The sequence below is a fragment of the Pollachius pollachius genome (genome assembly GCF_949987615.1).
Source record: "Pollachius pollachius genome assembly, chromosome: 18".
NCBI classification, from domain to species: domain Eukaryota; kingdom Metazoa; phylum Chordata; class Actinopteri; order Gadiformes; family Gadidae; genus Pollachius; species Pollachius pollachius.
Genome location: NC_136951.1, coordinates 16419094 through 16434730, shown reverse-complemented (window position 1 = coordinate 16434730; position 15637 = coordinate 16419094).

Below are 15637 nucleotides of genomic sequence, written 5' to 3'. Positions count from 1 at the left end.
GTGCTTCCTGTCCCTCTCTCCCTCCCTCTGTGGTTTTATCGAGTGTTCCCAGCTGTGTGAACGTTGTACTCCATGGCAACCAAAATGACACCCACAATCCTAACCTCTTCCACACTGCTATTCATAGCTTAGTGTCAGGAAACACAGTAGTGACACACACAAGAAAAAAAAATTATACAAATATACACAAAGTCTATATAAATTACATTCAGACCACCATCTCCCTTTGTGTCTCTGTCTGTCTGTGTACTTGTCTGTCTGTCCATCAATGACTGCCAGGGAGATTCCTTTTGCAGGAGTTCAGATTCACTAAAACAATAGGTACTAAAACAATGGTAGCATTTCTAAACAATCTGAATGCGTACAGAGAATTGTCCATATGTTTGTTGAATTTGAAATTGAAATTTATAAAATATGCTATGGAGCTAAAAATGTGGATGCTGATTTATAAGTTGAATGATTCTACTCTTCCAGTCATATTTCCCTATGTATTTCCATGGTAATCGTACTCTTTAACAGTTCTTGTTTGCCTCTTACCTGCGTCTCTTTCTCCCTCCAGCCACCCTCCCCCTCCCTCCCTCCCTCTGTTTCCTTTGTATTTCTCCTCTTGTGTTTCTCTCTCCTCCATCCCCTCTCTGCCCCTCCCCTTCACTTATCTCTCCCTCCCCTCCATTTTAGCCACCTATCCTTCCACCTTCAAGCCCCCATCCTCTGGCTGCATCCCTGAGTGCCCAGCACTTATAATTGCTTGGTTAACCCATTCACACTATAGAGCTCGTAAGTCCGCCCCTTCCGGTAGACCCCCATGGGACCTCTGAGATCATAAAGCATGAATGGGTTTCAATGGAGGAAAAGTAATTGTTTTCTGGTCCGAGTCTTTATATGCCCTGGATTATGTTGTGCGTGGATTTAAATGATAATTTTTCATGTCAAGAGTTTGACCGTTTATTGTGCAATTGTTCAGTTAAAGGCTGTAGAGAAAACACAATGAGAAAGACTACACGTCTCGTATGTGACGTCACGCTCCCTGCGACTGGCGTGGACAAGACCGACAATCTCCCCATCGGCATAACTAAAAATTTATACATGCCCCGACTTAAAATGGTTTTCACCTCTTTCGATGCTGTTATCCTCCACTTGTAAAAAAGCGGTGAAGTGGAGCAGAGAGATCGCCATGTCTGTACCAGAGTGGTGGTTTATCACATTATCAAACTTCTTCGCGAAATGATTTTGTTTTCTTTGCATGAAAAATTATAATTTAAATCCACAAACAACATGTGTGTAATCCAGGGCATATAAAGATTTGCCCATTCTAATTTTCCTAGCCCAGAGGTCCCATGGGGGTCTACCGGAAGGGGCGGACTTACGAGCTCTATACCACAAAGATAGCTAGGCTACTATTCTACACAATGCGAAGCACTATTTTAAGTGCCAGGACATACAACACACAATAACTCTGTACATTAAGTGCCGGGACATACAAACATGCAACAAGTGCGTAAGAGGGGTGTATTAGGAGAGTAAAGGGCAGGGTGGGTAGGGATGGTGAGGGGTAAGGAGGGAGGCTTTGCAGAGACTCTGAACAAATGAGTCTTGATTCTCTTCTCTCGGTCTCTCTGGTGAACGACTGAAGTCCTGACATCGGCAGGGAGCTCCACCACTGCGGTGCCAAAAAAGAGAAGAGTTGTGACTTTGTTGGTCGACCTTTGCTTGCTCTTAGCGATGGCGGTGCCAGGCGTCCAGCTGAGGTAGTTGAGCGGAGTGCTCCAGCTGGGGTGTGTGTTCTGACTAACGCTTGGAGGTAGGCAGGGCCTTGTCGGCCAGTGCCATTGCCAGCATCTGATGCAAGACACTAGAGGGAGCCAGTGGAGGTCACGGAAGTGGGGTGTCTCATTGAAAAATGTTGGTAGGGCAAGGCAAGGCAACTTTATTTATGTAGCACTTTTCACACACGAGGTAGAATCAAAGTGCTCTACATAGAAACATTGTCATACAATAAAATGAAATTATAAAATAGATAAGTAAAAGAAAACAAAGGCAAGGTGAAAAAAAAAAAATCTTTGTAGAAAGTGCAACGTATAAAGATTTAGCAGAAAGCTAAAGCAAACATAAAAGTCTTCAGTCTTGTTTTGAAAGCTGTCAGAGTTGGGGTAAGTCTTAAACCCTCAGGAAGTTTATTCCAGCTAATTGTTGCATGGTTACTAAATCCTGCTTTCCCATGTTTCGTGTTTACCCTGGGGATAATTAACAGATCGGTCTCAGCAGATCTTAGTGGTCTAGAAGGCTCATGTAGTGGAAGCATATCAGTTATATACTTTGGCCCTAAACCACCACCAGCATTCTGGATACACTGCAAAGGTTTCAACACGGTGGCAGGAAGTCCAGCTAGGAGCGAGTTGCCTTAGTCTAGGAAGGATATGACGATTGCTTGGACCAGGAGCTGAGCGGCTACCCCTTTTGTTGATGGAGGGATCTCTCTCTCTCTCTCTCTCTCTCTCGCTCTCTCGCTCTCTCGCTCTCTCTCTCTCTCTCTCTCTCTCTCATCCCGCCAGGGTCCCCCTGGCTAATGCTGTGTAATTGTGGCTGAAGATTATGCATGGCGTTCCGCTTCATGCTGAATTATGAATATACCAAGACGTTGTTCACATCAGGCCCCCAATCAAACGTTGCATCTCTCTCACATATCTCCACTCTGAAAAACCAAAGACGTGTCCAAAGGCAAGCCTCCAAATGCTTCCAAATGTCGTCTGGCCAGGAGATGGGAATCAGTGAAATGTGTCAATTGAAGCTCTAGGGACACAGATTTAACCGGCGAGACGTGTCTCGGGTCTGAAAGGACGGGGTTTGGTATTGTTAGCCCACACAAGGCGATATGATGGTGGATTTACAAGCGTCCTGTGGTTTTAATCCATGGATGTGCATGGGTTTTTACACCACCTAAATATATGTGTGGGAGTGTGTGTGGATGGTGACTGGTTTAAGCAGCCTCACCTGGCCCGAGTCAGACCGATTGAACTCAGGGCTTGGGGGAGGCTGCACACCTGTTGCGCATTGAGCAATCAGTGGGCACCAGGTAAGCCTGGCCGTCACCACACACCCACACACTCAAGAGAGGTCTCCTGCATGGCAACATGGAGCACAAGGCCATGTGTCATTATCTGCAACCCCTACAATAAACCAGCTTCCAACACCACCACTCTATGTCCAGAGTAAAAGTCACCTAGTGTGGCGGCCACTTGGTTGGTGTGAAGCCATTGGACACTGTTACAGATGGGAAGCGCTGATATGTTGCACGTGACATTTCCCACCCACTCTCCTTTTAACCTGTGTGGGGGAAAAAAAGCAGCTAATGTGCCAACCATTACAGTTGTTCATGTGTGTGGCTGTGTAGGGGTGTGCGTGTTTGAATTTGCAAGCGCAGTAATGTGTTTGATGGGCAAAGACAGGATGATTTATGTTCTGGCTTTCTGCATTTTCACACATTACTTGCAAAGGCCTACTTTTCTCATATCTTTTAGTTTTGGAATTATTTATGTTCCTTCACGCACCCTACTCCTCTTTTCTGGTTGACCGCTGAATATATGATGTAGCGTCGAACCCAAAGACGATGAAGATAGACAGGGTAGTCTCTGGTATTGGTTCGGGATGTGGGACTCATAGCTCAAAGGTTCTGGGTTCAATCCCAAATGTCCACACTAGGCGTCTGTGGGAAAATTGCCCTAATACTGTTTGGATAAAAGTGTCAGTGGTTAAATGAGTTCAGCGTAAACAGAAGGAAAGAGAGGAAAGGCAAGTGTTCTCGTGTAACAGCCTTCGAACCAGAAAGCCGGGGGAAGAGTGCTTTAGTGGCAGGAACCAAATTTAAGGCTTGTTACACGAGATTGCCTTTGTCCACAGTTCGCCTTCACATCCTTTTGATTAAAACAAATCAGGCCATTGTTATTCAAGGGTCGGCAGTGCTGGGTAAAAATCCACATGGGAACCCTCCATTCTTGTTTTCAATTGTCCTCCCAAATTGATATTTGCATTGTTCCTATTGAAAAAAAAAATTAAGGACTTGAAAATGGCATCAGTTTTGATGATTTTATTGAAGTCAAATGAAATGCTGCCACACGCTATATGAATTACATGGTATGTGTTACAACTTTTATTGTGAAGGTTCATCACAAGCATTCGGAAGAACTTGACATGCACGGATAACACTGTGTGGCGCAAAAAAAATGAACAATTTAATAAGTTCATTCAACAACGTTGAATGGTGTTTATTTCGGACATCAAAACGTGTGGCTTTTTTCAAAACGAGAGGGACCCCAGAAGTTCAGATGAATGAGCACAATCAGCCAAGCGACAAAACATGCCTGGACTAAAGGTCTCCAATTAGTCAGACTTTTGTTACTGCGCCCAGGCGACCTGAGGCAACCGGGCTTACTCGAACCCAGCGTGGTGCTAGCCCCGTTGAGCCCCCGTTGACCCTATTTTTCGCTAGATGTAGGCTAATTGTGCACGCCGCGCGCCCACTCCCTTGCTCATTACAAGTTCCGGCCATGATAAAGGTCTGGTATTATGGAACGGTATGGAGCGTAATTGGGGAATATTTTCCAAGAGAAAAAAGGCGATAATTACTCGCTGAACAATAGGGCAACCAACGAGCTAATTGACCCAGCGGCTGTCGGTAAGCTAAATGGAGAGGTGTTGCGCGTTTGGGTTTGGCCTTTTTCTTAATCCTATCAGACCGAACCTGTGCATTATGCTTTAAATCTTCAAGTATCATCAACTCATTGTTATCTATATGCCATTTTAAAAGGTGCTTTATGTCTTATTTTAACATAAAAAGGTGTAATCGTTTAAAACTGGTTTTCAGTGTCTGTGGATACAGGCTATTTATGTTGAACCTGACTTGATGAGCACACAAACATGACATCACAGACACACAAATGGGCAAACACAGGTACGGAACGTGCAGACACAAACGCCCACACATACACTCGATGCGTAGCAACCAGACAAAAACATGATCCAGGTAAGGCTTGGCTCCCCCATTAAGGACAAAGGTTGGTGAATGTTTCACATTGGAGGGTAGGACACACACACACACACATGTATTTATAGACACCAGCCTGTTTATCATTCGATGATGTGGGCAACACACACATCCCCAAACACCCACGTACTTGAAGACGACAGCTTGTGGAGAACAAGAGCCTCACGCATCACACAAGCCTCCCCTAACTCCTCCCCCACCCCTCCACTTACACAGGCAGGCAAGGAAATGGACCTCTGGTGGTCTGGTGGCTCGGCGTGGAGAAAATGGCTCAGTTTCACTGTGAGACCTCCATGTGCTGGTGTACAACCTGCTCTGTCTCTCTCCCCCCCCCCCCCCCTCTTGGAATTGGTAGGTTGTGTGTGTGTGTGTGTGTGTGTGTGTGTGTGTGTGTGTGTGTGTGTGTGTGTGTGTGTGTGTGTGTGTGTGTGTGTGTATATGTGTGTGTTCATGGGGGGGAAGTTTAACGAGAGGTGTGTGTGTGGGATTGGAACTGGCATCGTTAGTGCCGTGGATGTTTTGGCAGTGTGTTACCCATACTGTTCTATGCGCACACACACACACACACACGCACACACACACCTACCTTGCGGCGCATCTCTTCCTGGGAGTGGCCCTTAAAGGGGTTCAGTAAGAGGTACACCTCAGTCCCGCGTTCCGCTGAATAGAAAAGGACAGGGGAGTTACTATGTTCCAACCAAATGTCAAGTCAATTCACCTGGACACCTTGATCTGTTCTCTCTCTCTGGCTCTCGCCCATTTGGAGGTAGAGAATCGAAAAGTAAGTCTTAGTGTGCAGACCTCCGCAGGGGAGAGCCTGACAGACAGACAGGTCAGAGCGCTGGTTAGTGGGGATTCTCTGGGACTGAGGAATTCTCACAAATCAGATTTTAGATGAATGTCTAAAGTTTGACAGCAGTTGGGCTCAGATCCGGCTGAAAGGCGATTTTTCTTGCTTTCGCTTCGTATTAGTTTGGACCAATCGTGTTACTGGAGGCCGGGATCTGTAATCACGTAATCGGTGAACACAAACTAGATCAGCGGTAGTTTGGTGTTAAAAAGCTTCTCTAAAGGTTTCAACTGAACACCATAAAGCCACTGCAGAACTTACACTTTCCCTTCTGAACGCACCCATTTGCCCAAATGGCAGTAGTGGGTTTCCAGCCCAGGCTCTGTCCTGCCTCCCCCCAGAAGCTCTGCTGTAACACCGTAGCACTTTGATCCCAGGTGACACCAGAGGCCACAGAAGGGGAGATACGATTTAAAGTGTATGGCTGGCTTGCGTTTTCAGATACATTTCCACAAAGCAGTCGCCCATTTTGATATTAACAAATTTAATTTAGAGTGTGTCTTAGGGAAGATTTAGGAGCTAATGAGCTGACCTGATCGATGAGATTCCTTCTAAAATTTATAGTCTAGAATTGACAAATGACTTTCAATTATTGTATATGTATTACAGTTAGGCAATTCGACGCATTACATGATTCAGCTATTCTTTACAGACATAATGATACAGTTGAGTAAATATTTTAGAAGGTTAATTAAGGGAATGTGTCGACTCTGGCAAGTTCCGATCAGAAACTGAGCACACTTCATGCTGATGTTGGGGCAATCTAATTATGCCTAGATGGAAAATGATTAAGTCTCACCAAAATTGGCCAAGTCGTAAATCAGCTATTGGTCGGTGTAATATCCGCTGAGGACATCTGTATTGAGTGGACTTGCCCACATCTGTATGAGGCCATTTAGATTAAAGACAGCTCCCGCCTCTTTTCAGAAACAATCAAGGCATCGCTTCCCTGATTGGTTCGCGGAATCCATCATGCCCGTCAATCACAGGTACATGAAATGATTCAATGCACATACACCTCCCAACTTCCCAAGAATTACTCGACCATGTGTTCACATTTCAACTGTGATGCTGCCTTCATGCACAATCTGATATCGCCAAGTATTCATTTCTCCTGGGCCAATATCACAACCACCCAATCAGCAGTTACCTCAAAACTGACCAATCAGCAGCGAGTGCTCTTATGACCTCACCGTTTTGCATCGCCCGCCTCCCAGAATTCTTAGCTAGCTTGCAGCTGCAGTGCGACCTCGTGCCCCACCAGCGATTGTGTCTTTCTGAACTAATGTACTTGCTCTCAATTTCTGCACTTTCTGCTCGTGCGTGCCTGCAAACGGTAAGTTAAGCAAATAACATACAGACCATATGCATGTCTTTTAGCTAGTTTAGCTATCTTATTTAGCAAGTAAAACGTTCCGTTGACTTGAATGGGCTTTCCCAAAGTTCTACTTTTCCAATGACCGCTGAAACTGTTAATGACCTCTGCCAAGGCGACAGATTTGTGTTTGAGATTCACGTCTTGGGAACCGTTGTTCAGATGCGTTGTAAAGAATGTTGGATTCAAGTTGAGTGCTTTTGGGGAACTTGACTCTCGGCAGAAGCCAAGCAAAACAGCAATACATGCATTTACTAACACGTTATGGGAAGTTCTTGGTTTTGGCCTGTAGCTGCGTCGGGGTCCGGTTCTCCCTGTCGGTCGTATTTTTCCAATAATGACCTGCGTTCCATCGTTAGTCTAGTTGGCCCTGGCTCAAGATAAGACTTGTTGTCCCTGGCTCAAGATCAGACTTGTTGACCCTGGCTCAAGATCAGACTTGTTGTCCCTGGCTCAAGATCAGACTTGTTGTCCCTGGCTCAAGATCAGACTTGTTGTCCCTGGCTCAAGATAAGACTTGTTGTCCCTGGCTCAAGATAAGACTTGTTGTCCCTGGCTCAAGATAAGACTTGTTTTTCCTAGCTCAATATTAGACTTGTTGCCCCTGGTTTAACATGACTTGTTGTCCCTGGTTTAACATTAGACATATTAACCCTGACTCAAGATACAACTTGTTTGTTGTCCCTTGTTCAATATTCAACTTCTTTCCCCTGGCTCAGGATTAGACAAAATAGCCTTTGATTACTTGGTAGGCTGAAATCCATTAATGGAATGTTCAATATACATTGGTCCTTTTTACATGTTTAAAATAAATAATGTAGCCTACACCAAACCTGGAAGGAGGTCAAATTCCCTGTCTTTTAGGAAAAAGCAGTTTAACAGAAACTGATTTTATTTTTATCTTCTGAAGAAATATATCTGGGAGCGCACTTCATTCCTGTTTTTCAACAAAATTGTCAGGTGCTGAAGCCTCAAAATATAATATACAAGCAAAATAAGCCACAGCTAGGCCAGCACTGGAGGTAAACTTAAATCAATTTTAATCTAATTTTGCCAACTGCTTGCCTCCGCAACCCGATCTCGGATAAGCCGATGATGATGATGTATGCATTCAAAATAAATGTTAATAATAGGCTGCAGCATGTTGGCATGTACTTGAACACTTGTACTAATTTAAACTAATAGCTTTCATCTTCCAGCCTTTTCGCTAGTTCAAGAGGCTGTGAGGGGGATTGGGCAGTGCGGGAGGTCCACCACCCTCGGCAGAGTGATGGTCACTCATGTGGAGTGTACACTTTGATGGTACTAAAAACCATGTTGCTATGCCAATTCTTCATATCAAAGATTAACTGTAATTTGGATAAATGTGTGGGCTTCTAATTGTTCAGGCAAACGCATACTATATATAGATTATTAAAGGTCTCTAGTTTAATTTGATTTGTCTTTTTATTATATTTACACTTAAAGGGACACTGTGTAGCGTTTTAAGTAATTTATTACCTCAAATTAATGTCTCCATTCATAAATAAGTCCTCATTGGTTTAAAATAACCACTGCCATCAATCTGAATCTCGTCCTCCTGAGCAAAAAATCACTTATCTGTATTTACATAGGACGGGTAAGATCTACGGAGCCTTCCATGTCCTTCCGGTCTAAAACTAACTATGAATGGCCGAGAGGGACAGAAAGCAATGCGTGGTACCGGTAAGGCTAAATGCGTTGTCATAGCTAACGCTAAATGGGTTGTCATAGCTTTTTGACACATTCCGCCTGGTAGTTTTTAAGCAGGTTGCAACGCACATTTGAAAATGCGAGATGCCATGAGATCAATATTCGTTTGAATGCAAAATCGAATTTAACCACTAGATGGGAGAAAAAATTACTCCGTGCACGTTTAAGCCTTCTGAGCTTGAATTATTTTTCAAACAAGCATACCTGTTTTACATTTCAGTTTGCAGAGGCACTCCTGACGAACACCGCTGGGAGCATGGGGGACATACCTGAGCTGAGGCTTGAAAAACCTATTCCTGGTCAGGTCTCTAGGTTAGTATAGATCTCTTTATCTTCCTCTCAATTTTTCATTTCAAGGATTTAATTTGTCATTTCATCTATCTATCATTTAGTGGCCATAAACAGAAAGATGTTGACATTCATGACATGAACTAATAAAAATATACTTCTATTCTTATACTGCAGTAACGGCAGATATTTCAGCTATGCTATTAGCTACTAAAACTGAAACTGCAGTTTGAGAAATAAAGTATCTTGGCTATTATGCAGATCGCACCAAGAAATGCTGTTATTGCTGGAGGGCAATGACCAGATTCAAGGTAAGCCTATAGTCTACTGTGAGCTGTACTGTCAATCTTTTATACAGTTTATCATTTGAATAATGTTACTTTTTTCTTCCCATTTCATCAAAGGTGGAGTGGAAGGGCTGTGGGGCATTTCGGCATGCAAGATGTTCCAATGGGCCATGCAGGATTTGTCATTTCTGTAAAGGTAAGCCAAGTATATAACCAGGCGTTGGTAATGATATGTCTATTGAAACAACGCTACCTTACAACAGGTATATCAGACTCATGCAAGTTCTTAGTGATGCTCTACATAAGCTTTGCTTACTACGATACTGCTTGCGGAGCACAGCGATTCACCCTAATATTTGAAATTCATCAAGAGAGGTATTGGTATTATTTAATTGAGGGGCTGCTGTCTTCTTACCAGGTCACCCAGGGAAAATATAAAATTTGTTTTAATGGGTCTCCATGGTTAAATAAAAGTCAAGGACAATTTGAGTTACATCGACTTAGGGTGGACTGCAGTGTTATCCCAGGTTGAAACTTGACCTGAGAGCAAAAGCATTTTTTGCCAAACAGTAGCCGGTCTGTGGATGCCTATGACTAGCTAGTCTATGGGGCATATCTCTCGGTAGTGATGTGCCCCATAGACTAGCTTATGGTTAGCCATCAGCAGATTGGCTAACCATTAGTTTCAGGCCAACCTCCTATATGAGAGGTTGGCCTGAAACTGACCGGGTTGTTATGTTACAATCAGTGTTCACCGGAGAAGCCCAGGAAGCTTATTCCGCTCTTAATGCAGTGGATTGTCAGACCTATTCCACTGTAAAAGATGCAGTTCTTAGAGCATATGAGTTGGTGCCAGATGCCTTTAGGCAATGCTTCAGGTCCTGAGAAAAGGCTGATGAACAGACAAACGTGGAATTTGAGAGTTGAGAGTTGTCCAAGCATTTCAATAGATGGTGTTCAGCTGTAGGGGTCATCAATTTTAAAGATCTCTGTGATCTCATTGTATTGGAACAGTTCAGAGATTGTATTCCATCTGAAGTTGCCACTCATATTGATTAGCGTGGAGTGAAAACTGTTCATGAAGCAGCAATTCTGGCAGACAAATATATTATGGCTCGAAAAGGAAAGTTTGGGAGAAGCCGTGTTCCAGATGTGCATGCTAAGAATATTGGCCGCTCTGCTAAAATGTCGTGGTCGGAGTCTGCAAAGCCGAACCATGGTTCACGTTCAGGTGGCTTTGATGATGTTCGTAATTACTGCCATGAGAGAGCACACTGGAAAGCGGATTGCACCTTGCTGAAGAGGTTTAACCGAGGAGGCAATACATTTGCTAAACCAGCTGCCTTAAGTGTTCCAGGGTGTTCCAGGAAGGAAACTTCCAGTTCTTTCTAATAAAGTTCTTGATGCAGTTAAAACTGGAAATGGGAATTTTGCTGGTTTTTGAGCATTTGTCTCGGATGGATTTGTATCTGTGTCTGGTGGTCAGATTAAAGTGCCAGTAAAATAATCTACGAAATACAGGAGCAAAGGATTCATTCATTGTCAAGTTATCCAGATGTTAAAAGTAATTTCAGCTCTGCCCAAACTTGAAAATGGCTTGTTCAACAAACAATAATGCAAAGGAACAACTCTGTTCCGTTCTGGTGATTTATTTTCATTGAGATGGATTTGATGGTTCTTGAAACATTGGATATTTGTATGGAATTAGATGAAGTAGCAGATTGATGGCAAATAATGTGGAATTTCAGGTGAAGAATAGGTTGATAACCTTCAAGATAAACAAAACGACAAATCAAATCACATTCCACATCAGTATGCATCTAAATCATAATCATTAAACTAAACATCTCATGTTATCCCAAAGTAATTGCTGCTTGGTTTACAAACTTAATCAGTATCAATTGCCAGCATTTCCATTACATTTAGCTTGGACTTCACATTTACATTCAAACCAGATCCAAATCAAACAGAACAAACATGATTCCTTCAAACATAACACTTGAATTAGTCAATACCAGTTGCGTCTGTAGTTGAACATGAGCCGTGTTTGTAGACTGAGGAGACAAAGAGGGCTTTCTACGCTAACTCTAAACATTATATACCCATGCTTGTTAAGAGGTCATGGGTCACATCCTGTCTGTTAACCATGTCACATCCTGTCCTGTCTGTCATGTCTGGGTTAGCTCCGCCCCCTTCAGGCCTGGAGTTCCTCCATAGTTCAGTCAAAATTGTTTTACGCCACATTCATATTATCTTCTGTTGTGCATTTTTCTGAGGACACTGACACGGGTGACTGTCTGCTAGTGCAGGGAACGGGTTTAGAAACTCTGTGTTCCTTCGCACAGTTAGGTTAGCTGTTGGACTTGTAACTGATGATGTCCACCTCGGGGTTCGTCCTGCTTTGCCACTCTGTGGAGTCCATGTTGTTCTTGGTAATGATTTAGCTGGCAATCATGGCTGGGTTGATGGTGGTTGATGGTGCCTGATTCTCTGTCTATCTCCCAGCAGGAACTTATCAATAAACAACAATCGGATGCTTCATTGACTGAACTGTTTGATCAGGTGCGGCCTAGCGTTGAAGCTCAGAGTTGCGCTATTGGGTACTTTCTGCAGAATGAGGTATTGGTCCTGTAAGTGGGTCCCACAGGGCTTGGATTGTGTTGGTGAAGCTTGAGAACGCTTTCATCAAACTCTGAAGTCTTTATTGCGAGCGTATTGTACAGGGATGCAGGGGGACTGGGAGGAAGGTCTGCCATGGTTGCTTTTAGCAGCAAGGGAGGTGTGTCAAGAAAGTACTGGAATCAGTCCAAATGATTAAGTCTTTGGTCACAGAGGAGGTGGTCCTTTGGCAGTGCTTCGAGATGAGTGGTACACCGAGGAACCTCCGTCCAATTTGAGAGAATATGTAAACGGGTTCAGACACCGGCTTTATATGGCTGGTGGTGCAGTGGTGCAGTCAGGTTTTGGTGGGGGAGAAGAGGTGGCAGTGCCAGATGATTCTGTACTGCATGGTCGTCTGAAGAACTCTGAATGTCTAAAGAATATGGATGGCTTGTTGTCTCATTTGTCTGTTGGGAAGCGAACTGAGTTAGCTGAACTGATTGCAAGCTATCCAGGGTTATTTGGAGACACGCCGTCTAGGACAAATCTGATAGAGCATGATATTGACGTTGGCAACGCTAAGCCCATCCGGCAGAGTTTTTACAGAGTCTCTGAAGAGAAGAGGAAAATATTGGACCGTGAGGTAAACTGCACGTTGGATCACTAATGGATGACTGCAACATTTCAATGTGTACCTTGATTCTGGAATGCCAATTGTTGTATTTACTGACCATAACCCTCTCACCTTCTTGAATTCTTTGCAGAACCCTAATCAGAGGCTAATGCGATGGGCTCTGTTTTTGCAGCCGTGTAACTTAGACATCCGTCATATTAAGGGCACCCACAACGTCATGGTGGATGCGTTGTCCCGTGCGTATTTGTAACTTCTTGTAACTAATGGCATCATCTCGTCTATCCTCTGCAGTCTGTTTCTCCTCCTCCTAAATTGCTCCACAGGCAAAGGTGGCTGGGGGTGGAGTTGAGGACACTGGGGAAGTTGGAGTCATGTTCTTCAAAGGGGTGTTTGAGTTATCTGCACACATTAAAACTGGATTCATGAACGCAAAGAGAAAGTGGTGTAACCTGTTACAGTGTACATGAGTTTATGCCCTTTTTTGATTTACGGGGTAGAACTCCTGTCTTGTGGGGGGAAGTGTGACGGCCACAGGGTTGCCGTTGTGTTGTGGTGTTTCTGGTGTGTTCTGTCTTGCAGGGAGCTGGTTGGTGGAGCCACATCACCTAACGGGATGCAGCTCACCTGAGCATGCTTGTGACTCCCTCTCCTCACTGGCCTGCAGCCTGATCCTTTGTTTCCTTTATGTTTGGTTGTTCTCAGTATTCTTTAGTAAATTTGTTATGTTTATACAAGACTATGTGTGGCCTCCCCTTCATTGTTACAACCGTTGAGCCAGGTTGTAACAGTAGTTACAAGACCTTTTGGTAACCTTTAATCCACAATAATCACTACTGAATTACACCACAGGCTATCCAAATAAATGGAAAATAGAGGCGGTCTCATTCAATAAAGTTTATTTGTGTTTAGTTCTTGTCTTGTCATTTTCTTAGTCATTTTTCTTAGTTAAAAAGAGAGGGCAAGTGATGCACATAATAACAAAGGAAAATACACACAACCAAAATAAAGACAGAATACCATAAACAGACACAAATGCCCCCCTACTCTTTAGCGATATGGGGCCACACCCACCCACTACATCTCAGTCAGACCACAACCTCTGTAGAATTCAGGGTTAGGGTTAGTCATTTCTCACAAGAGGGTACACAGCAAATGTCAAACACTAAGAAGTTTTCACACAACACGTACTAAACAGGTTTTGGCTGACTAGGTGGAGTTCAGTAGGCCGCAGGCCATAGATGGGGAAAGGGAGGAGAAAGGGGCAAAATAAATGAGAAATGAGGTAATTGAGAAAAACAAATAAACCAACAAAGTGACTGCCCGTACGAGGACGCACGCACGCAAACAGGCACACACACAGACGATATCAACAACCCAAACTAAAGAAAAACATGGCTGGCTATGATACTAGAACTCAAACAAAACAGCACAGGGAAAACAGTGGTCAGAACCCCTTGCTTTTTGTTTAGGATTACTTCGCGAACCCTCTGCGGCACTTATTTTTCATCCGTCTTTTCTTCTTTTTGAGTGGGTAATCCACAGCTTTCTCTTTTGTTCCATCTGTCCCTACGCTTTTAACTTCAGTTGCAGATGTGGAAGGCAAATTGTTACCAATTGCCTTGTGTTTACGATTAGGAAATAACGGCCTGATTTTGTGTATTGTCAGCAAGTTTAGGATATTGGTCTTGAATTTCACCTTTTCTTTTCTCAGGCTGTACAACATAGGTATATAGTGTGGATATCATTTCTTGAATAGGGTCAGGAATAGATGTCCAATGTCTGACAATGTGCAGAATATTAGTTAATTTGTTGACATTCTCTGTATTTGAGCTCACTATGCTTTTACTATGCACTATTTCTGACAGATTTTCTACAACTTCTGTATTTTGGATAGGGGGCTCACTGTGCTTGACCATGGAGCATCTTTATTTTCAGAACCATTGTGTAACAAGTTATTTGTGTTCTTGATGCGTTGAGCAACTTGCAAGGATTTGATGACTGAGACTAGTCCTCCGCTTTTTCCATGAGTACTTCTATGAGGTCATCGAGGTATCTGTTCCTGGAGCCACCAAGAAACTGATATTTGAGCCTGTGGAAAAATCTGAAAAACAATAACTGTTGGTTATTATCATGTTTATTGGCAATGCTTCACAATAAAGTCTGCACATTGACTGGATAGCTTGTGGGTACAATGGTAAGTAGTCAGCAATTTACTAGGTAAGTGGGGAAAACTAGAAAGTCAAAAGGCTTTCCAACAAAGGGGAGAAATGATTGACTGAAATAACATCTCAAACTTTTTTGAGTTTAAAGTTTCCATTTTTGGTTTACCCACGTTTGTGCACACAATGTATACATGCATACAATGCATATGCATATAATGTACATATGCAGTGAATATAATATGACCGACTCGTGTTGTTTGACCCAATTACAAAACATAACTCTCATGCCGTTCAATTACATTGTTTCTGAATCCATGTGGTTGAAGCAACGTCCGAAGTTAGACCATGTGTGCCCTTTATCCTCCCAGTTTTTCTCAAAATACTGACATAAGGCTGGGTATTCCTTAAATGCCCAGCCTTATCCCTTCACCCATTATCTACTCATCCTCATGCTGATGGAACTTGCAATGACAATGTGGAGTCCTCAAAACTGTTGGAGCTCTAGGGAAAGGAAGGTTAGTTGAAAAAAATGCGAGCTCTAGGGAAAGGAAGGTTAGTTGAAAAAAATGCGAGCTCTAGGGAAAGGAAGGTTAGTTGAAAGAAATGCGAGCTCTAGGGAAAGGAAGGTTAGTTGAAAGAAATGCCATATAATGGGGGGCTATGGTGCT